General features: G+C 47.0%; 13 non-coding genes across 13 annotated transcripts; all 13 read left to right on the forward strand.

Moving 5' to 3' along the window:
• Positions 1–6932: 6932 nt before the first annotated feature.
• Positions 6933–7123, forward strand: LOC141192028 (U2 spliceosomal RNA). Its single transcript, XR_012265724.1, has one exon. It is a non-coding gene; the product is annotated as a U2 spliceosomal RNA (small nuclear RNA).
• A 1115-nt stretch (positions 7124–8238) lies between these two features.
• Positions 8239–8429, forward strand: LOC141191825 (U2 spliceosomal RNA). Its single transcript, XR_012265526.1, has one exon. It is a non-coding gene; the product is annotated as a U2 spliceosomal RNA (small nuclear RNA).
• Positions 8430–9544: 1115 nt separating this feature from the next.
• Positions 9545–9735, forward strand: LOC141191826 (U2 spliceosomal RNA). The gene has a single exon (XR_012265527.1). It is a non-coding gene; the product is annotated as a U2 spliceosomal RNA (small nuclear RNA).
• Positions 9736–10850: 1115 nt separating this feature from the next.
• Positions 10851–11041, forward strand: LOC141191827 (U2 spliceosomal RNA). The gene has a single exon (XR_012265528.1). It is a non-coding gene; the product is annotated as a U2 spliceosomal RNA (small nuclear RNA).
• A 1115-nt stretch (positions 11042–12156) lies between these two features.
• On the forward strand, positions 12157–12347 carry LOC141191828 (U2 spliceosomal RNA). The gene has a single exon (XR_012265529.1). It is a non-coding gene; the product is annotated as a U2 spliceosomal RNA (small nuclear RNA).
• Positions 12348–13462: 1115 nt separating this feature from the next.
• LOC141191829 (U2 spliceosomal RNA) lies at positions 13463–13653 on the forward strand. Its single transcript, XR_012265530.1, has one exon. It is a non-coding gene; the product is annotated as a U2 spliceosomal RNA (small nuclear RNA).
• A 1115-nt stretch (positions 13654–14768) lies between these two features.
• On the forward strand, positions 14769–14959 carry LOC141191831 (U2 spliceosomal RNA). The gene has a single exon (XR_012265532.1). It is a non-coding gene; the product is annotated as a U2 spliceosomal RNA (small nuclear RNA).
• Positions 14960–16077: 1118 nt separating this feature from the next.
• On the forward strand, positions 16078–16268 carry LOC141191832 (U2 spliceosomal RNA). Its single transcript, XR_012265533.1, has one exon. It is a non-coding gene; the product is annotated as a U2 spliceosomal RNA (small nuclear RNA).
• Positions 16269–17382: 1114 nt separating this feature from the next.
• Positions 17383–17573, forward strand: LOC141192092 (U2 spliceosomal RNA). The gene has a single exon (XR_012265785.1). It is a non-coding gene; the product is annotated as a U2 spliceosomal RNA (small nuclear RNA).
• A 1118-nt stretch (positions 17574–18691) lies between these two features.
• Positions 18692–18882, forward strand: LOC141191833 (U2 spliceosomal RNA). Its single transcript, XR_012265534.1, has one exon. It is a non-coding gene; the product is annotated as a U2 spliceosomal RNA (small nuclear RNA).
• Positions 18883–19997: 1115 nt separating this feature from the next.
• On the forward strand, positions 19998–20188 carry LOC141191834 (U2 spliceosomal RNA). The gene has a single exon (XR_012265535.1). It is a non-coding gene; the product is annotated as a U2 spliceosomal RNA (small nuclear RNA).
• Positions 20189–21303: 1115 nt separating this feature from the next.
• LOC141192057 (U2 spliceosomal RNA) lies at positions 21304–21494 on the forward strand. The gene has a single exon (XR_012265751.1). It is a non-coding gene; the product is annotated as a U2 spliceosomal RNA (small nuclear RNA).
• Positions 21495–22609: 1115 nt separating this feature from the next.
• On the forward strand, positions 22610–22800 carry LOC141191835 (U2 spliceosomal RNA). Its single transcript, XR_012265536.1, has one exon. It is a non-coding gene; the product is annotated as a U2 spliceosomal RNA (small nuclear RNA).
• The last annotated feature ends 318 nt before the right edge of the window (positions 22801–23118 follow it).

Here is a 23118-nt window from a genome sequence, read left to right on the forward strand (position 1 = left end):
GGTATCTCACCCTCAGGTAAGGAAGGTGTATGGCTCGGGACCCTAACACCTGCATCCAACACATACCCGCAGTGGGGTTAGGGCGAGATTGCTCCTAAGGGAGAGCACAGTCCCAGGTCCCTAGCTGGTGGGAGGATCCTATGTAGTGGGTGCTTAGGGGAGCAGCTTAGGGGAGCACATGACAGGGAGAGTATAAATAGGAAGCCATCTTAGAAAGAGCAAGCCAGTCAGAGGAGGAAAAGTGACAGGAGCAGAGGCTCGGCATGAGCTCTGCTCCGGAGGCGGGCCTAGCCTGGGAGGCCCAGGACTGAAGGAGAGAAGAGAGGAGTGGGAGCAGGAAGGCTCCAGGAACCGAAGGGACCCTAGGGCTACGGGCCGTGCAGAAGGCCACCTGTACTCCCGCTGCTACCAGGAGGTAGAGGGGTCAGGCCAGATAAGGGGAACCGGTCCCTCAACTAGAGGAGAAACAGCAAGGCTCAACTAGAAACCGGAGGCTGCAGCATTTCATGTACTGCAGGCAAAAGTCCACACCAGTCTCACTAAGAAGGTAGCCACATAGGACCCAGGGGACAGAACACAAGTCGCCCGCCAAGGCCCGAGGATACCGGATAGAAGTGTCACTGGGTGTGAGGTGCAGGGAGAAGGCCAGAGAAAGGACACACAGAAGGGGGTCCTGCTAAGTACTCCGGAGCTATCTGGGGGTGGATTGAGCCCCTCACTGAGTACGCACAGCACGACGGGTGAGATAGCTCTGGTACCTGTAATCTGGACTGCAACAACTGTGAGTAAAGATCTTGGGACTGCATCACACGGACTCTGTGTTCATTACTGACTCCCTGCACTACAACCACCATCATCCACCCACACTGCCCTGAAGCTACACTCTTCCTGTGGTGAGTAATAATACCATTGCAGCAAAACCACCAGCTTCAGAGTACTGTTCCGCAGCGGCGGCCCCTTTGGCCGCACTCCACAGGTGGCGTAGTCGGACATTATAAAATCCATATATACAAATTACCGTTGGATTGACCGCCCTGGGTCACGGACCGGGTCACCGCCACAGTGACTACAACCCCCAGCGTCTACCGGCCCGGCTCCGGGTACCCCACGGCCCAGGGGGCGCGTCAACTTCATAGGTCCCTGATCTGAGACCACTCCTGCTGTGTGATTTGCCCCACCTCTGGATCTCGTTGGCCCAGGCTATACGTCAGAAACTATTGCACCAGGGCTTGTCGGTGCTGCCACAGTCGCTGCAACATGTGCAGAGTTGAATTCCACCGTGTCGGCACATCGCATTTCAGCCGGTGAACTGGCAGGCCCAACGACTTCTGTAGAGATGTAAGTCGTTGAGCTGTGGGATGCGAACGGCGGAAGTGAGCACACAGCGACCGTGCCCTCTGCAGAAGGCCATCTAGTCCGGGATAGTGGGCTAAAAATTTATGGACAACCAGGTTCAACACGTGAGCCATACAAGGCACGTGTGTAACATTGCCCCGGCGAAGGGCCGCACCCAGGTTTGCAGCATTGTCGCACACGGCCTTCCCTGGTTGCAGGTCCAGTGGAGACAACCATTCATGAAACTGGGTCTCCAGAGCTGACCACAAGTCCTCAGCTGTGTGACTCACATTTCCCAGACATTTCAAAGTAAACACTGATGCCGTTGAGCCCTGCTGCCAGCATAGTAAGGAGGTGCGCAGTTAGAAAGCAGGTGGCATTACCAGACAGGCTTTGGGTGCAGGTGGAGGACCGAGAGGAGGTTGAGGAGGCAGAAGCAGTGGAGGAACTTCTAGATAAAGAGGATTGACGTACAACTCGCGGGGACGGCAAGACTTGGACAGCAGCCCCTTGTCCTGCTGTCACCATAGTTACCCAGTGCCCTGTCAGCGACATGTAACGCCCCTGTCCATGCCTACTCGTCCAAGTGTCTGTGGTGAAATGCACCCTGTCACACACAGAGTTTCTCAAAGAAGCGGTGATGTTGTGTGCGACATGCTGGTGGAGCGCAGGCACACCTTTCTTTGAGAAGTAGTGCCGACTGGGCATCTGGTACTGGGGCACTGCGACGGACATAAGGTCTCAAAAATCCACTGTGTCCTCCAGGCGGAAAGGCAGCATTTCTGTAGCCAACAGCTTGCAGATGGTGAAATTCAACCTCTTAGCTTTCTCATGGCTAGGAGGAAATGGTCTTTTACTTGTCCACATCTGAGGGACCGAGGGCTGGCTGTTGTGCTTTGACGGGGTTGAGTAGGGTGTCCCTGGCAAACTGCCGGTCTGTGAGGAAGATGCAGGCGGACATGTTAGGTTGCCTTGATCCAAAGGTGGTGCTCTCGATGTCAGAGAGCTCTCAACACCAGCAGGTGTTTCCACTTCCCAATGAACTGACGACCTGCCAATCACACTGGCTGTTGCAGGTAAAGAGGTGGCAGGTCTGCGTCCAAAAACATGTGTGACTGCTGTCCCCCCAGTCACAGAGGATGAAGAGGCCGCGGATGCACAAGACGGGGCAGACGGTGGTTGGCCCAGCCTGCTAGGCCGCATTGTAGCACAGTGAGCTTCCCACTGCAACTTATGCTTCATATCCATGTGACGGTACATGCATGAAGTACTCAAACTATGGATTTTTTGGCCTCTACTTAGCTTTTGGTGACAAATATTACAGATAACACGAGTTGGGTCATCCTTATCGATCTGAATAAATGCCCAGGCTATGCAAGGCTTAGAGCCCATGCGACCTGAAGAGCCACTACGACTTGTGGTCAGAGGCGGAGTTGTGGTTGAGGATGCAGTTGTTGACGTGCTTCCAGTACTCCGTCTCTGTCCAGGAAGGCGCAACCTAACCTCGTCGTCAATAGCATCTGTGACGCCCCGCTGCGCTTGGTATCACAGATCCTAGAAGAGTGTATTGATGGAATCCTCCACAAGAGGCCCCCATAAACATTCACACATCTCCACCTTCCACCTCAGACCAGCAGAGGGAGCCCGTTAGGGATATAAATAGGGAAGGTGGAGCTAGGCAGTTCAGTTCCTCTGAAGAGTTCCTGCAGTAGAGAAGCCTAAGAGAGGTCAGTCTGCAGTGGAGCTCAGTCTAGTCTAGAGAACTCAGTTAATAGTTCAGCAGTGGAGCACGAGGCTCCTGCTAGCTAGATTCAGGGAGCCCAGATAGAGCTTAAGGTGTGCCGGCGTCATAAGATCGGTGAAGCGCGGCAAGCTGCCGTTAGTGTGAATAGCCTATTGAGGGCCCGAGTAGGCCGAAGGCGAGTGGCGAGTTAGTACATAAGGGGCAGAGGAGCTTAACCAGCTCACCCCGAAGCATTTACCGGACACCGGATCCGAGCTTACCGGGATCTCTATGACCCAGTAAGGCATAACCGGAATCCCTGGAGAACTACAAGTCCCAGGATCGCTAAGGTGCTGATACGTAACAGAGCCAGGAGACGCTTAGGCCCCGCATACTGGGAGCGTGAACTTCAAGAGAAGGCCCTACCACAAGGTCAGCCAGCGCAGGACAGAGACAAAGTTAGGCCTAGCTCCAGGCAGGTCAGAAACTTACTGCGCAGAGGCAAGAAACAGGAGGCCCTACACCCGCTCATTGGGGAGGATCCTGATATGCACCCTTCACCCTACAGTGCTCCAGGATGTGCCTGAATTTCCTCCAGTAAAAGGTACTGAAGTGACTACCGTGTCCGTTTCCGTTCTTGCTCTGACCCAGCTGGGTCTCGCCTGTCCTGCATTCCCCCTGCATACGCTGCCCTGAGACCTAGCTCCACCTGTGGGGAGCTATACCATCGAGCTGCCTTATCACGGGCCTCAGTGGACTGCTGCAGCACTGGTGCTTCTCACCAGATACCACAGGTGGTGTCACAAACTCTTATAAAATTAACAATTATCCACCCTTTTAAAGAGTGACCCCAGGGTACGGGCCAGGGAGCCGACCACCGCGACATCCCAAAGGCCAGGCAAAGGCAAGGGTGACCTCATCGACTGGCTGACTGTGGGTTGACAGTAAGTGGGATCTCCAACCTTGTCATCATCACCCTGTGTGTTATCACACCCGTCGTCCTCAAAGCCAACCTCTTCCTGCCCTGACCGAAAAATCAAGTTGTCGCTCCAATCAGGTATTTGAGTCTCATCATCGTCTTCATCATTGTCTCCACCAACAGGAGTTACAGTTTGGGAACGAGGGTCTACATTATGCTCAGAACCTTCTTCATCTGGTCCTGGATCCGACTTATAAAGATTCTGGGCATCAGTGCAGATCATTTCCTCGTCTGGATTAACAGAAGCTCTGGAGCAGACCTCCGTTTCCCAGGCTATAGTATGAGTAAACAGCTGTGCAGACTCAACCATCTGTGTTACCCCATACTCAGACGGGCAGCTGGAGACTTGGGAGCTGTGAGGAAGCAAGTGCGATTGGGGTGACACCTCTGAGGACTGGAGTATTTGTGATGTTGAAGTTGAGGTGGAGGAGAGCCCACTTGAAGGAGCACTTGATATCCGCTGAAGCACCTGCTGTTTTTGTGCCTCATCTGGAATTTGTAGCGATGGGCGTGTCCGTAACAAAGGGATCGTATCACATTGTCCACGAAAAGAAGTCGACATGTTAGTTTGGCTGGAAGATGGTCTTTCCTCTGCAGATGTTACTCCCCCCCCACCGCGGGGGGCTCGACCCACCAGCGGACAGGCACCAGTATTAGGAGAGGGGGGCTGGCCGTCAGGGTCCACCGCGGCTCTGGCACAAACCCGTCGACACGGAGGTGGCACGGGCAGGAACGGACTGGCCGTGTCGGCTTCTCACTTTTTGGATTTTAGAAGGGCATGACATGCCTATATCTGTGTCTCCCCCTCCTTTTACTCCTCCACCTCTTTTATTTTCGCATGACTATATGTACTTGTCATTTTTCCATGTGTTAGTTATGTCTTCTGAGCAGTTTGTCAGCTTTTGGACACCTTTGAAGGTGTTTTCTATGTGTTTCTATGTGTTTTTGTTTGCCTGCCATTGGTTTTAACGGTGTTCGAAGGTGTTCGACGAACAGTTCGACGAACAGTTTGGCGAACACACGGGTGTTCGACGAACCGAACCGAACTCGAACACTAAGGGGGTGGCTCAACACTAGTCTTCACTTGTTATGGCAGTTTCTCAAGAAACAGCATCAACGTCCACGTCCACGTCCCACCGCAGCGTTCAATTGTCCATATCCCAGACCTTTGAACGAAAGCGGAAATTCGCAGCTAATGCCCCACAGGCCACAGTCCTAAATTCGCACATTTCACGACTGCTTGCATTGGAAATGCTGCCTTTTAGGCTGGTGGAGACGGAATCCTTCCGCAATCTTATGGCGGTGGCCGTCCCTCGGTACTCGGTCCCCTGCCGACACTATTTTGCCCGGTGTGCCATCCCCGCACTACACAAGCACGTGTCCCAAAGCATCTGCCGTGCCCTCAACAATGCAGTTACTGGGAGAGTCCACCTGACAACGGACACGTGGACAAGTGCTTGTGGCCAGGGACGGTACATCTCTCTGACGGCACACTGGGTAAACATAGTGGAAGCCGGGACCTAGTCGGACCTTGGGACGGAACACATCCTCCCCACACCGAGGATTGCGGGCCCTATGTCAGTCAGAGTTGCCCCCACAGTGTACAGCTCCTGCGCATCCTCCTCCTCCTCCTCCTCCTCCTCATGTTCAGCCTCCATCTCAGATATCACCACTAGTGTTGAGCCACCCCCGTAGTGTTCGGGTTCGGTTCGGTTCGTCGAACACCGGGATGTTCGAGGAACTGTTCGTCGAACTGTTCGTCGAACACCTTAGAACACCGTCGAACACCGTTAAAACCAATGGCAGGCAAACAAAAACACATAGAAACACATAGAAAACACCTGCAAAGGTGTCCAAAAGCTGACAAACTGCTCAGAAGACACTCTCTTTAAAAAAGCCGGCCGGCAAATTCAGCAGCGACATACACCGGTACCCGACAATTTAGACAAGAAGGAATAGAGCATCACACATAGATTAGATAGATAGAAACATGTCAGTCACACATATAAGAAACACAGTGACAGTGTTGGTTACTGCACTTGTCATTTAGTGTAAAGGATTTATTAAAAAAAATATTAGTGTTTTCATGCACCGTCTCTTTAAAAAAGCCGGCCGGCAATTCAGCATCTGTACCCGACAATTTAGAACAGAAAGAATAGAGCTTCACACATAGATTAGATAGATAGAAACATGTCAGTCACATATATAATAAGTACAGTGATAGTGTTGCTTACTGTACTTGTCATTTAGTGTAAAGGATTTATTTAAAAAAATAATAGTGTTTTCATGCACTGTCTCTTTAAAAAAGCCGGCCGGCAATTCAGCAGCGGTACCCGACAATTTAGAACAGAAAGATAGAGCATCACACATAGATTAGATAGATAGAAACATGTCAGTCACATATATATGAAGTACAGTGATAGTGTTGGTTACTGTACTTGTCATTTAGTATTAAAATAAAGGATTTATTATTAAAAAAATTGGCGTGGGGTTCCCCTTAATTTTAGGCTCTAGCGGAGGTTAAGCAGACGGCTGGGGCAGATGTTTGAAGCCTGGGAAGGGGGTAATACCCACGGAGCTTCCCAGGCTACTAATATCAGCCCCCAGCTGAATACATAGCCTTTACTAGCTATTAAAATGGGGGACCCCCCAAAAAAAATGACGTGGGGTCCCCCCTAATTTAATAGCTAGCAAAGGCTAGGCAGACAGCTGGGGGCTGATATTAATAGCCCAGGAAGGGAGCCATGAATATTGGCCCCCTCCCAGGCTAGAAACACCAGCCGTCAGCCGCCCCAGAAATGGCGCATTCATAGGATGCGCCAATTCTGGCACTTAGCCACAAATGGACTTTTCAGGATCCTTGGGTGGCTCCGTAGTTTGAAACCAATTCTGGTTATCGCTTCTCGGCCTTTTGGCTAAGATCAAGTGTAGTATCTGTTCTTATCAGTTTAATATCTGATACGTCCCCTATCTGGGGACCATATATTAAATGGATTTTTAAAACAGGGAGATGGAAAAAGAGCTTGCTCTGTCCACTCCACGCATTGACCTGGTATTGCAGTATCTCCAGGACCGGTGCACCCCTTCTTTAATGCAGTTTCTAAAATCAGAAAGAATTGAATTCAATGTTTTTTGTTCATTTTGCTTGTTTGTCGGATTTTGGGATGGACTCTTTGGCTTTGCTTTTCTTCTCCTCATTGGATTTTTCATGTTCAAAGTTGCAGAAGCCAGATTACAAGCTCATTTTGGTTCAACTTCAGCAACTGTGCATTGCATTGCCATGTAATGTGATGCAATGCTATCTTTCTAGCTCTCCCTTTTTACTTCCTTTTGGATAAACAGACATATTAGGCAAGCATTTTGGAGCTTTCACCTAAATAACTACAGGTGGTGAGATAAGCTGCACAATATAATTGACCTTTCAGTATATTGTTGCACACACACCATCTATTTAGCAAATGCCCTTGTTATCAACAGCAGCCTTTTAAACTCACCTGAGCTAACAGGTATGTGCGCTGGTTACTCTGCTGCGCTTAAAATTTCTTTTTTGGTTTGCTACAATGCCTTTTCTGAAACGTTGTCTCCCTCTGCTGGAACACTGACTTCTTTCATTTAATGCCTGCAGACTATAAAAGAGAACCCAACCCAAAAAGTTTGGTTGATTAGTCTGTGGCATTCTGTTAAACTGTTGCTTATGGCGGTCTCTGTGAGCTTCTCAGCGACATTCAGCCAGCCAGGTATCCTGCCTGCAGTAGATGGAATGTGGCAATGGAACGCTGGCTGCGCGTGTCATAATAGGCTCTGAGCCTTTATATACCTGTGCACAGCAGCAGCCACCTTCAGTCTGCTGCTGGACAGCCAGCAGCAGCAGCAGCAGGAGAGGTATGTAATCAGGAGCCCTCCTGCTAAGGGTAGACAGCTGCTCGTTCCACCCCACCCCCCGCCTTAATTGGTTCTCCTCCCTTCCAACGGTGTTGAGGCGGGTGGGAACAGCAGGGGGTGAAGGTGCTGTGTTTAAAGAGGTGGAGTTATGCAGATCTAAAACGCGTGGATTGCAGCAGCAGCAAGCCGAAAAGTGCAGGCATGTAAGGGATCTAGAGGTTGACAACATGTCTTCTTAACGGGAGTCCAGGAGCTCATCTCCACAAATGGACTTTTCAGGATCCTTGGGTGGCTCCGTAGTTTGAAACCAATTCTGGTTATCGCTTCTCGGCCTTTTGGCTAAGATCAAGTGTAGTATCTGTTCTTATCAGTTTAATATCTGATACGTCCCCTATCTGGGGACCATATATTAAATGGATTTTTAGAACAGGGAGATGGAAAAAGAGCTTGCTCTGTCCACTCCACGCATTGACCTGGTATTGCAGTATCTCCAGGACCGGTGCACCCCTTCTTTAATGCAGTGTCTAAAATCAGAAAGAATTGAATTCAATGTTTTTTGTTCATTTTGCTTGTTTGTCGGATTTTGGGATGGACTCTTTGGCTTTGCTTTTCTTCTCCTCATTGGATTTTTCATGTTCAAAGTTGCAGAAGCCAGATTACAAGCTCATTTTGGTTCAACTTCAGCAACTGTGCATTGCATTGCCATGTAATGTGATGCAATGCTATCTTTCTAGCTCTCCCTTTTTACTTCCTTTTGGATAAACAGACATATTAGGCAAGCATTTTGGAGCTTTCACCTAAATAACTACAGGTGGTGAGATAAGCTGCACAATATAATTGACCTTTCAGTATATTGTTGCACACACACCATCTATTTAGCAAATGCCCTTGTTATCAACAGCAGCCTTTTAAACTCACCTGAGCTAACAGGTATGTGCGCTGGTTACTCTGCTGCGCTTAAAATTTCTTTTTTGGTTTGCTACAATGCCTTTTCTGAAACGTTGTCTCCCTCTGCTGGAACACTGACTTCTTTCATTTAATGCCTGCAGACTATAAAAGAGAACCCAACCCAAAAAGTTTGGTTGATTAGTCTGTGGCATTCTGTTAAACTGTTGCTTATGGCGGTCTCTGTGAGCTTCTCAGCGACATTCAGCCAGCCAGGTATCCTGCCTGCAGTAGATGGAATGTGGCAATGGAACGCTGGCTGCGCGTGTCATAATAGGCTCTGAGCCTTTATATACCTGTGCACAGCAGCAGCCACCTTCAGTCTGCTGCTGGACAGCCAGCAGCAGCAGCAGCAGGAGAGGTATGTAATCAGGAGCCCTCCTGCTAAGGGTAGACAGCTGCTCGTTCCACCCCACCCCCCGCCTTAATTGGTTCTCCTCCCTTCCAACGGTGTTGAGGCGGGTGGGAACAGCAGGGGGTGAAGGTGCTGTGTTTAAAGAGGTGGAGTTATGCAGATCTAAAACGCGTGGATTGCAGCAGCAGCAAGCCGAAAAGTGCAGGCATGTAAGGGATCTAGAGGTTGACAACATGTCTTCTTAACGGGAGTCCAGGAGCTCATCTCCACAAATGGACTTTTCAGGATCCTTGGGTGGCTCCGTAGTTTGAAACCAATTCTGGTTATCGCTTCTCGGCCTTTTGGCTAAGATCAAGTGTAGTATCTGTTCTTATCAGTTTAATATCTGATACGTCCCCTATCTGGGGACCATATATTAAATGGATTTTTAGAACAGGGAGATGGAAAAAGAGCTTGCTCTGTCCACTCCACGCATTGACCTGGTATTGCAGTATCTCCAGGACCGGTGCACCCCTTCTTTAATGCAGTTTCTAAAATCAGAAAGAATTGAATTCAATGTTTTTTGTTCATTTTGCTTGTTTGTCGGATTTTGGGATGGACTCTTTGGCTTTGCTTTTCTTCTCCTCATTGGATTTTTCATGTTCAAAGTTGCAGAAGCCAGATTACAAGCTCATTTTGGTTCAACTTCAGCAACTGTGCATTGCATTGCCATGTAATGTGATGCAATGCTATCTTTCTAGCTCTCCCTTTTTACTTCCTTTTGGATAAACAGACATATTAGGCAAGCATTTTGGAGCTTTCACCTAAATAACTACAGGTGGTGAGATAAGCTGCACAATATAATTGACCTTTCAGTATATTGTTGCACACACACCATCTATTTAGCAAATGCCCTTGTTATCAACAGCAGCCTTTTAAACTCACCTGAGCTAACAGGTATGTGCGCTGGTTACTCTGCTGCGCTTAAAATTTCTTTTTTGGTTTGCTACAATGCCTTTTCTGAAACGTTGTCTCCCTCTGCTGGAACACTGACTTCTTTCATTTAATGCCTGCAGACTATAAAAGAGAACCCAACCCAAAAAGTTTGGTTGATTAGTCTGTGGCATTCTGTTAAACTGTTGCTTATGGCGGTCTCTGTGAGCTTCTCAGCGACATTCAGCCAGCCAGGTATCCTGCCTGCAGTAGATGGAATGTGGCAATGGAACGCTGGCTGCGCGTGTCATAATAGGCTCTGAGCCTTTATATACCTGTGCACAGCAGCAGCCACCTTCAGTCTGCTGCTGGACAGCCAGCAGCAGCAGCAGCAGGAGAGGTATGTAATCAGGAGCCCTCCTGCTAAGGGTAGACAGCTGCTCGTTCCACCCCACCCCCCGCCTTAATTGGTTCTCCTCCCTTCCAACGGTGTTGAGGCGGGTGGGAACAGCAGGGGGTGAAGGTGCTGTGTTTAAAGAGGTGGAGTTATGCAGATCTAAAACGCGTGGATTGCAGCAGCAGCAAGCCGAAAAGTGCAGGCATGTAAGGGATCTAGAGGTTGACAACATGTCTTCTTAACGGGAGTCCAGGAGCTCATCTCCACAAATGGACTTTTCAGGATCCTTGGGTGGCTCCGTAGTTTGAAACCAATTCTGGTTATCGCTTCTCGGCCTTTTGGCTAAGATCAAGTGTAGTATCTGTTCTTATCAGTTTAATATCTGATACGTCCCCTATCTGGGGACCATATATTAAATGGATTTTTAGAACAGGGAGATGGAAAAAGAGCTTGCTCTGTCCACTCCACGCATTGACCTGGTATTGCAGTATCTCCAGGACCGGTGCACCCCTTCTTTAATGCAGTTTCTAAAATCAGAAAGAATTGAATTCAATGTTTTTTGTTCATTTTGCTTGTTTGTCGGATTTTGGGATGGACTCTTTGGCTTTGCTTTTCTTCTCCTCATTGGATTTTTCATGTTCAAAGTTGCAGAAGCCAGATTACAAGCTCATTTTGGTTCAACTTCAGCAACTGTGCATTGCATTGCCATGTAATGTGATGCAATGCTATCTTTCTAGCTCTCCCTTTTTACTTCCTTTTGGATAAACAGACATATTAGGCAAGCATTTTGGAGCTTTCACCTAAATAACTACAGGTGGTGAGATAAGCTGCACAATATAATTGACCTTTCAGTATATTGTTGCACACACACCATCTATTTAGCAAATGCCCTTGTTATCAACAGCAGCCTTTTAAACTCACCTGAGCTAACAGGTATGTGCGCTGGTTACTCTGCTGCGCTTAAAATTTCTTTTTTGGTTTGCTACAATGCCTTTTCTGAAACGTTGTCTCCCTCTGCTGGAACACTGACTTCTTTCATTTAATGCCTGCAGACTATAAAAGAGAACCCAACCCAAAAAGTTTGGTTGATTAGTCTGTGGCATTCTGTTAAACTGTTGCTTATGGCGGTCTCTGTGAGCTTCTCAGCGACATTCAGCCAGCCAGGTATCCTGCCTGCAGTAGATGGAATGTGGCAATGGAACGCTGGCTGCGCGTGTCATAATAGGCTCTGAGCCTTTATATACCTGTGCACAGCAGCAGCCACCTTCAGTCTGCTGCTGGACAGCCAGCAGCAGCAGCAGCAGGAGAGGTATGTAATCAGGAGCCCTCCTGCTAAGGGTAGACAGCTGCTCGTTCCACCCCACCCCCCGCCTTAATTGGTTCTCCTCCCTTCCAACGGTGTTGAGGCGGGTGGGAACAGCAGGGGGTGAAGGTGCTGTGTTTAAAGAGGTGGAGTTATGCAGATCTAAAACGCGTGGATTGCAGCAGCAGCAAGCCGAAAAGTGCAGGCATGTAAGGGATCTAGAGGTTGACAACATGTCTTCTTAACGGGAGTCCAGGAGCTCATCTCCACAAATGGACTTTTCAGGATCCTTGGGTGGCTCCGTAGTTTGAAACCAATTCTGGTTATCGCTTCTCGGCCTTTTGGCTAAGATCAAGTGTAGTATCTGTTCTTATCAGTTTAATATCTGATACGTCCCCTATCTGGGGACCATATATTAAATGGATTTTTAGAACAGGGAGATGGAAAAAGAGCTTGCTCTGTCCACTCCACGCATTGACCTGGTATTGCAGTATCTCCAGGACCGGTGCACCCCTTCTTTAATGCAGTTTCTAAAATCAGAAAGAATTGAATTCAATGTTTTTTGTTCATTTTGCTTGTTTGTCGGATTTTGGGATGGACTCTTTGGCTTTGCTTTTCTTCTCCTCATTGGATTTTTCATGTTCAAAGTTGCAGAAGCCAGATTACAAGCTCATTTTGGTTCAACTTCAGCAACTGTGCATTGCATTGCCATGTAATGTGATGCAATGCTATCTTTCTAGCTCTCCCTTTTTACTTCCATTTGGATAAACAGACATATTAGGCAAGCATTTTGGAGCTTTCACCTAAATAACTACAGGTGGTGAGATAAGCTGCACAATATAATTGACCTTTCAGTATATTGTTGCACACACACCATCTATTTAGCAAATGCCCTTGTTATCAACAGCAGCCTTTTAAACTCACCTGAGCTAACAGGTATGTGCGCTGGTTACTCTGCTGCGCTTAAAATTTCTTTTTTGGTTTGCTACAATGCCTTTTCTGAAACGTTGTCTCCCTCTGCTGGAACACTGACTTCTTTCATTTAATGCCTGCAGACTATAAAAGAGAACCCAACCCAAAAAGTTTGGTTGATTAGTCTGTGGCATTCTGTTAAACTGTTGCTTATGGCGGTCTCTGTGAGCTTCTCAGCGACATTCAGCCAGCCAGGTATCCTGCCTGCAGTAGATGGAATGTGGCAATGGAACGCTGGCTGCGCGTGTCATAATAGGCTCTGAGCCTTTATATACCTGTGCACAGCAGCAGCCACCTTCAGTCTGCTGCTGGACAGCCAGCAGCAGCAGCAGCAGGAGAGGTATGTAATCAGGAGCCCTCCTGCTAAGGGTAGACAGCTGCTCGTTCCACCCCACCCCCCGCCTTAATTGGTTCTCCTCCCTTCCAACGGTGTTGAGGCGGGTGGGAACAGCAGGGGGTGAAGGTGCTGTGTTTAAAGAGGTGGAGTTATGCAGATCTAAAACGCGTGGATTGCAGCAGCAGCAAGCCGAAAAGTGCAGGCATGTAAGGGATCTAGAGGTTGACAACATGTCTTCTTAACGGGAGTCCAGGAGCTCATCTCCACAAATGGACTTTTCAGGATCCTTGGGTGGCTCCGTAGTTTGAAACCAATTCTGGTTATCGCTTCTCGGCCTTTTGGCTAAGATCAAGTGTAGTATCTGTTCTTATCAGTTTAATATCTGATACGTCCCCTATCTGGGGACCATATATTAAATGGATTTTTAGAACAGGGAGATGGAAAAAGAGCTTGCTCTGTCCACTCCACGCATTGACCTGGTATTGCAGTATCTCCAGGACCGGTGCACCCCTTCTTTAATGCAGTGTCTAAAATCAGAAAGAATTGAATTCAATGTTTTTTGTTCATTTTGCTTGTTTGTCGGATTTTGGGATGGACTCTTTGGCTTTGCTTTTCTTCTCCTCATTGGATTTTTCATGTTCAAAGTTGCAGAAGCCAGATTACAAGCTCATTTTGGTTCAACTTCAGCAACTGTGCATTGCATTGCCATGTAATGTGATGCAATGCTATCTTTCTAGCTCTCCCTTTTTACTTCCTTTTGGATAAACAGACATATTAGGCAAGCATTTTGGAGCTTTCACCTAAATAACTACAGGTGGTGAGATAAGCTGCACAATATAATTGACCTTTCAGTATATTGTTGCACACACACCATCTATTTAGCAAATGCCCTTGTTATCAACAGCAGCCTTTTAAACTCACCTGAGCTAACAGGTATGTGCGCTGGTTACTCTGCTGCGCTTAAAATTTCTTTTTTGGTTTGCTACAATGCCTTTTCTGAAACGTTGTCTCCTTCTGCTGGAACACTGACTTCTTTCATTTAATGCCTGCAGACTATAAAAGAGAACCCAACCCAAAAAGTTTGGTTGATTAGTCTGTGGCATTCTGTTAAACTGTTGCTTATGGCGGTCTCTGTGAGCTTCTCAGCGACATTCAGCCAGCCAGGTATCCTGCCTGCAGTAGATGGAATGTGGCAATGGAACGCTGGCTGCGCGTGTCATAATAGGCTCTGAGCCTTTATATACCTGTGCACAGCAGCAGCCACCTTCAGTCTGCTGCTGGACAGCCAGCAGCAGCAGCAGCAGGAGAGGTATGTAATCAGGAGCCCTCCTGCTAAGGGTAGACAGCTGCTCGTTCCACCCCACCCCCCGCCTTAATTGGTTCTCCTCCCTTCCAATGGTGTTGAGGCGGGTGGGAACAGCAGGGGGTGAAGGTGCTGTGTTTAAAGAGGTGGAGTTATGCAGATCTAAAACGCGTGGATTGCAGCAGCAGCAAGCCGAAAAGTGCAGGCATGTAAGGGATCTAGAGGTTGACAACATGTCTTCTTAACGGGAGTCCAGGAGCTCATCTCCACAAATGGACTTTTCAGGATCCTTGGGTGGCTCCGTAGTTTGAAACCAATTCTGGTTATCGCTTCTCGGCCTTTTGGCTAAGATCAAGTGTAGTATCTGTTCTTATCAGTTTAATATCTGATACGTCCCCTATCTGGGGACCATATATTAAATGGATTTTTAGAACAGGGAGATGGAAAAAGAGCTTGCTCTGTCCACTCCACGCATTGACCTGGTATTGCAGTATCTCCAGGACCGGTGCACCCCTTCTTTAATGCAGTGTCTAAAATCAGAAAGAATTGAATTCAATGTTTTTTGTTCATTTTGCTTGTTTGTCGGATTTTGGGATGGACTCTTTGGCTTTGCTTTTCTTCTCCTCATTGGATTTTTCATGTTCAAAGTTGCAGAAGCCAGATTACAAGCTCATTTTGGTTCAACTTCAGCAACTGTGCATTGCATTGCCATGTAATGTGATGCAATGCTATCTTTCTAGCTCTCCCTTTTTACTTCCTTTTGGATAAACAGACATATTAGGCAAGCATTTTGGAGCTTTCACCTAAATAACTACAGGTGGTGAGATAAGCTGCACAATATAATTGACCTTTCAGTATATTGTTGCACACACACCATCTATTTAGCAAATGCCCTTGTTATCAACAGCAGCCTTTTAAACTCACCTGAGCTAACAGGTATGTGCGCTGGTTACTCTGCTGCGCTTAAAATTTCTTTTTTGGTTTGCTACAATGCCTTTTCTGAAACGTTGTCTCCCTCTGCTGGAACACTGACTTCTTTCATTTAATGCCTGCAGACTATAAAAGAGAACCCAACCCAAAAAGTTTGGTTGATTAGTCTGTGGCATTCTGTTAAACTGTTGCTTATGGCGGTCTCTGTGAGCTTCTCAGCGACATTCAGCCAGCCAGGTATCCTGCCTGCAGTAGATGGAATGTGGCAATGGAACGCTGGCTGCGCGTGTCATAATAGGCTCTGAGCCTTTATATACCTGTGCACAGCAGCAGCCACCTTCAGTCTGCTGCTGGACAGCCAGCAGCAGCAGCAGCAGCAGGAGAGGTATGTAATCAGGAGCCCTCCTGCTAAGGGTAGACAGCTGCTCGTTCCACCCCACCCCCCGCCTTAATTGGTTCTCCTCCCTTCCAACGGTGTTGAGGCGGGTGGGAACAGCAGGGGGTGAAGGTGCTGTGTTTAAAGAGGTGGAGTTATGCAGATCTAAAACGCGTGGATTGCAGCAGCAGCAAGCCGAAAAGTGCAGGCATGTAAGGGATCTAGAGGTTGACAACATGTCTTCTTAACGGGAGTCCAGGAGCTCATCTCCACAAATGGACTTTTCAGGATCCTTGGGTGGCTCCGTAGTTTGAAACCAATTCTGGTTATCGCTTCTCGGCCTTTTGGCTAAGATCAAGTGTAGTATCTGTTCTTATCAGTTTAATATCTGATACGTCCCCTATCTGGGGACCATATATTAAATGGATTTTTAGAACAGGGAGATGGAAAAAGAGCTTGCTCTGTCCACTCCACGCATTGACCTGGTATTGCAGTATCTCCAGGACCGGTGCACCCCTTCTTTAATGCAGTTTCTAAAATCAGAAAGAATTGAATTCAATGTTTTTTGTTCATTTTGCTTGTTTGTCGGATTTTGGGATGGACTCTTTGGCTTTGCTTTTCTTCTCCTCATTGGATTTTTCATGTTCAAAGTTGCAGAAGCCAGATTACAAGCTCATTTTGGTTCAACTTCAGCAACTGTGCATTGCATTGCCATGTAATGTGATGCAATGCTATCTTTCTAGCTCTCCCTTTTTACTTCCTTTTGGATAAACAGACATATTAGGCAAGCATTTTGGAGCTTTCACCTAAATAACTACAGGTGGTGAGATAAGCTGCACAATATAATTGACCTTTCAGTATATTGTTGCACACACACCATCTATTTAGCAAATGCCCTTGTTATCAACAGCAGCCTTTTAAACTCACCTGAGCTAACAGGTATGTGCGCTGGTTACTCTGCTGCGCTTAAAATTTCTTTTTTGGTTTGCTACAATGCCTTTTCTGAAACGTTGTCTCCCTCTGCTGGAACACTGACTTCTTTCATTTAATGCCTGCAGACTATAAAAGAGAACCCAACCCAAAAAGTTTGGTTGATTAGTCTGTGGCATTCTGTTAAACTGTTGCTTATGGCGGTCTCTGTGAGCTTCTCAGCGACATTCAGCCAGCCAGGTATCCTGCCTGCAGTAGATGGAATGTGGCAATGGAACGCTGGCTGCGCGTGTCATAATAGGCTCTGAGCCTTTATATACCTGTGCACAGCAGCAGCCACCTTCAGTCTGCTGCTGGACAGCCAGCAGCAGCAGCAGCAGGAGAGGTATGTAATCAGGAGCCCTCCTGCTAAGGGTAGACAGCTGCTCGTTCCACCCCACCCCCGCCTTAATTGGTTCTCCTCCCTTCCAATGGTGTTGAGGCGGGTGGGAACAGCAGGGGGTGAAGGTGCTGTGTTTAAAGAGGTGGAGTTATGCAGATCTAAAACGCGTGGATTGCAGCAGCAGCAAGCCGAAAAGTGCAGGCATGTAAGGGATCTAGAGGTTGACAACATGTCTTCTTAACGGGAGTCCAGGAGCTCATCTCCACAAATGGACTTTTCAGGATCCTTGGGTGGCTCCGTAGTTTGAAACCAATTCTGGTTATCGCTTCTCGGCCTTTTGGCTAAGATCAAGTGTAGTATCTGTTCTTATCAGTTTAATATCTGATACGTCCACTATCTGGGGACCATATATTAAATGGATTTTTAGAACAGGGAGATGGAAAAAGAGCTTGCTCTGTCCACTCCACGCATTGACCTGGTATTGCAGTATCTCCAGGACCGGTGCACCCCTTCTTTAATGCAGTTTCTAAAATCAGAAAGAATTGAATTCAATGTTTTTTGTTCATTTTGCTTGTTTGTCGGATTTTGGGATGGACTCTTTGGCTTTGCTTTTCTTCTCCTCATTGGATTTTTCATGTTCAAAGTTGCAGAAGCCAGATTACAAGCTCATTTTGGTTCAACTTCAGCAACTGTGCATTGCATTGCCATGTAATGTGATGCAATGCTATCTTTCTAGCTCTCCCTTTTTACTTCCTTTTGGATAAACAGACATATTAGGCAAGCATTTTGGAGCTTTCACCTAAATAACTACAGGTGGTGAGATAAGCTGCACAATATAATTGACCTTTCAGTATATTGTTGCACACACACCATCTATTTAGCAAATGCCCTTGTTATCAACAGCAGCCTTTTAAACTCACCTGAGCTAACAGGTATGTGCGCTGGTTACTCTGCTGCGCTTAAAATTTCTTTTTTGGTTTGCTACAATGCCTTTTCTGAAACGTTGTCTCCCTCTGCTGGAACACTGACTTCTTTCATTTAATGCCTGCAGACTATAAAAGAGAACCCAACCCAAAAAGTTTGGTTGATTAGTCTGTGGCATTCTGTTAAACTGTTGCTTATGGCGGTCTCTGTGAGCTTCTCAGCGACATTCAGCCAGCCAGGTATCCTGCCTGCAGTAGATGGAATGTGGCAATGGAACGCTGGCTGCGCGTGTCATAATAGGCTCTGAGCCTTTATATACCTGTGCACAGCAGCAGCCACCTTCAGTCTGCTGCTGGACAGCCAGCAGCAGCAGCAGCAGCAGGAGAGGTATGTAATCAGGAGCCCTCCTGCTAAGGGTAGACAGCTGCTCGTTCCACCCCACCCCCCGCCTTAATTGGTTCTCCTCCCTTCCAACGGTGTTGAGGCGGGTGGGAACAGCAGGGGGTGAAGGTGCTGTGTTTAAAGAGGTGGAGTTATGCAGATCTAAAACGCGTGGATTGCAGCAGCAGCAAGCCGAAAAGTGCAGGCATGTAAGGGATCTAGAGGTTGACAACATGTCTTCTTAACGGGAGTCCAGGAGCTCATCTCCACAAATGGACTTTTCAGGATCCTTGGGTGGCTCCGTAGTTTGAAACCAATTCTGGTTATCGCTTCTCGGCCTTTTGGCTAAGATCAAGTGTAGTATCTGTTCTTATCAGTTTAATATCTGATACGTCCCCTATCTGGGGACCATATATTAAATGGATTTTTAGAACAGGGAGATGGAAAAAGAGCTTGCTCTGTCCACTCCACGCATTGACCTGGTATTGCAGTATCTCCAGGACCGGTGCACCCCTTCTTTAATGCAGTTTCTAAAATCAGAAAGAATTGAATTCAATGTTTTTTGTTCATTTTGCTTGTTTGTCGGATTTTGGGATGGACTCTTTGGCTTTGCTTTTCTTCTCCTCATTGGATTTTTCATGTTCAAAGTTGCAGAAGCCAGATTACAAGCTCATTTTGGTTCAACTTCAGCAAATGTGCATTGCATTGCCATGTAATGTGATGCAATGCTATCTTTCTAGCTCTCCCTTTTTACTTCCTTTTGGATAAACAGACATATTAGGCAAGCATTTTGGAGCTTTCACCTAAATAACTACAGGTGGTGAGATAAGCTGCACAATATAATTGACCTTTCAGTATATTGTTGCACACACACCATCTATTTAGCAAATGCCCTTGTTATCAACAGCAGCCTTTTAAACTCACCTGAGCTAACAGGTATGTGCGCTGGTTACTCTGCTGCGCTTAAAATTTCTTTTTTGGTTTGCTACAATGCCTTTTCTGAAACGTTGTCTCCCTCTGCTGGAACACTGACTTCTTTCATTTAATGCCTGCAGACTATAAAAGAGAACCCAACCCAAAAAGTTTGGTTGATTAGTCTGTGGCATTCTGTTAAACTGTTGCTTATGGCGGTCTCTGTGAGCTTCTCAGCGACATTCAGCCAGCCAGGTATCCTGCCTGCAGTAGATGGAATGTGGCAATGGAACGCTGGCTGCGCGTGTCATAATAGGCTCTGAGCCTTTATATACCTGTGCACAGCAGCAGCCACCTTCAGTCTGCTGCTGGACAGCCAGCAGCAGCAGCAGCAGGAGAGGTATGTAATCAGGAGCCCTCCTGCTAAGGGTAGACAGCTGCTCGTTCCACCCCACCCCCCGCCTTAATTGGTTCTCCTCCCTTCCAACGGTGTTGAGGCGGGTGGGAACAGCAGGGGGTGAAGGTGCTGTGTTTAAAGAGGTGGAGTTATGCAGATCTAAAACGCGTGGATTGCAGCAGCAGCAAGCCGAAAAGTGCAGGCATGTAAGGGATCTAGAGGTTGACAACATGTCTTCTTAACGGGAGTCCAGGAGCTCATCTCCACAAATGGACTTTTCAGGATCCTTGGGTGGCTCCGTAGTTTGAAACCAATTCTGGTTATCGCTTCTCGGCCTTTTGGCTAAGATCAAGTGTAGTATCTGTTCTTATCAGTTTAATATCTGATACGTCCCCTATCTGGGGACCATATATTAAATGGATTTTTAGAACAGGGAGATGGAAAAAGAGCTTGCTCTGTCCACTCCACGCATTGACCTGGTATTGCAGTATCTCCAGGACCGGTGCACCCCTTCTTTAATGCAGTGTCTAAAATCAGAAAGAATTGAATTCAATGTTTTTTGTTCATTTTGCTTGTTTGTCGGATTTTGGGATGGACTCTTTGGCTTTGCTTTTCTTCTCCTCATTGGATTTTTCATGTTCAAAGTTGCAGAAGCCAGATTACAAGCTCATTTTGGTTCAACTTCAGCAACTGTGCATTGCATTGCCATGTAATGTGATGCAATGCTATCTTTCTAGCTCTCCCTTTTTACTTCCTTTTGGATAAACAGACATATTAGGCAAGCATTTTGGAGCTTTCACCTAAATAACTACAGGTGGTGAGATAAGCTGCACAATATAATTGACCTTTCAGTATATTGTTGCACACACACCATCTATTTAGCAAATGCCCTTGTTATCAACAGCAGCCTTTTAAACTCACCTGAGCTAACAGGTATGTGCGCTGGTTACTCTGCTGCGCTTAAAATTTCTTTTTTGGTTTGCTACAATGCCTTTTCTGAAACGTTGTCTCCCTCTGCTGGAACACTGACTTCTTTCATTTAATGCCTGCAGACTATAAAAGAGAACCCAACCCAAAAAGTTTGGTTGATTAGTCTGTGGCATTCTGTTAAACTGTTGCTTATGGCGGTCTCTGTGAGCTTCTCAGCGACATTCAGCCAGCCAGGTATCCTGCCTGCAGTAGATGGAATGTGGCAATGGAACGCTGGCTGCACGTGTCATAATAGGCTCTGAGCCTTTATATACCTGTGCACAGCAGCAGCCACCTTCAGTCTGCTGCTGGACAGCCAGCAGCAGCAGCAGCAGGAGAGGTATGTAATCAGGAGCCCTCCTGCTAAGGGTAGACAGCTGCTCGTTCCACCCCACCCCCCGCCTTAATTGGTTCTCCTCCCTTCCAACGGTGTTGAGGCGGGTGGGAACAGCAGGGGGTGAAGGTGCTGTGTTTAAAGAGGTGGAGTTATGCAGATCTAAAACGCGTGGATTGCAGCAGCAGCAAGCCGAAAAGTGCAGGCATGTAAGGGATCTAGAGGTTGACAACATGTCTTCTTAACGGGAGTCCAGGAGCTCATCTCCACAAATGGACTTTTCAGGATCCTTGGGTGGCTCCGTAGTTTGAAACCAATTCTGGTTATCGCTTCTCGGCCTTTTGGCTAAGATCAAGTGTAGTATCTGTTCTTATCAGTTTAATATCTGATACGTCCCCTATCTGGGGACCATATATTAAATGGATTTTTAGAACAGGGAGATGGAAAAAGAGCTTGCTCTGTCCACTCCACGCATTGACCTGGTATTGCAGCATCTCCAGGACCGGTGCACCCCTTCTTTAATGCAGTTTCTAAAATCAGAAAGAATTGAATTCAATGTTTTTTGTTCATTTTGCTTGTTTGTCGGATTTTGGGATGGACTCTTTGGCTTTGCTTTTCTTCTCCTCATTGGATTTTTCATGTTCAAAGTTGCAGAAGCCAGATTACAAGCTCATTTTGGTTCAACTTCAGCAAGTGTGCATTGCATTGCCATGTAATGTGATGCAATGCTATCTTTCTAGCTCTCCCTTTTTACTTCCTTTTGGATAAACAGACATATTAGGCAAGCATTTTGGAGCTTTCACCTAAATAACTACAGGTGGTGAGATAAGCTGCACAATATAATTGACCTTTCAGTATATTGTTGCACACACACCATCTATTTAGCAAATGCCCTTGTTATCAACAGCAGCCTTTTAAACTCACCTGAGCTAACAGGTATGTGCGCTGGTTACTCTGCTGCGCTTAAAATTTCTTTTTTGGTTTGCTACAATGCCTTTTCTGAAACGTTGTCTCCCTCTGCTGGAACACTGACTTCTTTCATTTAATGCCTGCAGACTATAAAAGAGAACCCAACCCAAAAAGTTTGGTTGATTAGTCTGTGGCATTCTGTTAAACTGTTGCTTATGGCGGTCTCTGTGAGCTTCTCAGCGACATTCAGCCAGCCAGGTATCCTGCCTGCAGTAGATGGAATGTGGCAATGGAACGCTGGCTGCGCGTGTCATAATAGGCTCTGAGCCTTTATATACCTGTGCACAGCAGCAGCCACCTTCAGTCTGCTGCTGGACAGCCAGCAGCAGCAGCAGCAGGAGAGGTATGTAATCAGGAGCCCTCCTGCTAAGGGTAGACAGCTGCTCGTTCCACCCCACCCCCCGCCTTAATTGGTTCTCCTCCCTTCCAACGGTGTTGAGGCGGGTGGGAACAGCAGGGGGTGAAGGTGCTGTGTTTAAAGAGGTGGAGTTATGCAGATCTAAAACGCGTGGATTGCAGCAGCAGCAAGCCGAAAAGTGCAGGCATGTAAGGGATCTAGAGGTTGACAACATGTCTTCTTAACGGGAGTCCAGGAGCTCATCTCCACAAATGGACTTTTCAGGATCCTTGGGTGGCTCCGTAGTTTGAAACCAATTCTGGTTATCGCTTCTCGGCCTTTTGGCTAAGATCAAGTGTAGTATCTGTTCTTATCAGTTTAATATCTGATACGTCCCCTATCTGGGGACCATATATTAAATGGATTTTTAGAACAGGGAGATGGAAAAAGAGCTTGCTCTGTCCACTCCACGCATTGACCTGGTATTGCAGTATCTCCAGGACCGGTGCACCCCTTCTTTAATGCAGTTTCTAAAATCAGAAAGAATTGAATTCAATGTTTTTTGTTCATTTTGCTTGTTTGTCGGATTTTGGGATGGACTCTTTGGCTTTGCTTTTCTTCTCCTCATTGGATTTTTCATGTTCAAAGTTGCAGAAGCCAGATTACAAGCTCATTTTGGTTCAACTTCAGCAACTGTGCATTGCATTGCCATGTAATGTGATGCAATGCTATCTTTCTAGCTCTCCCTTTTTACTTCCTTTTGGATAAACAGACATATTAGGCAAGCATTTTGGAGCTTTCACCTAAATAACTACAGGTGGTGAGATAAGCTGC

The sequence above is a fragment of the Phyllobates terribilis genome, unplaced genomic scaffold, assembly GCF_046119375.1.
Source record: "Phyllobates terribilis strain yellow unplaced genomic scaffold, ASM4611937v1 Scaffold_52__1_contigs__length_9100884, whole genome shotgun sequence".
Lineage (NCBI taxonomy): Eukaryota > Metazoa > Chordata > Amphibia > Anura > Dendrobatidae > Phyllobates > Phyllobates terribilis.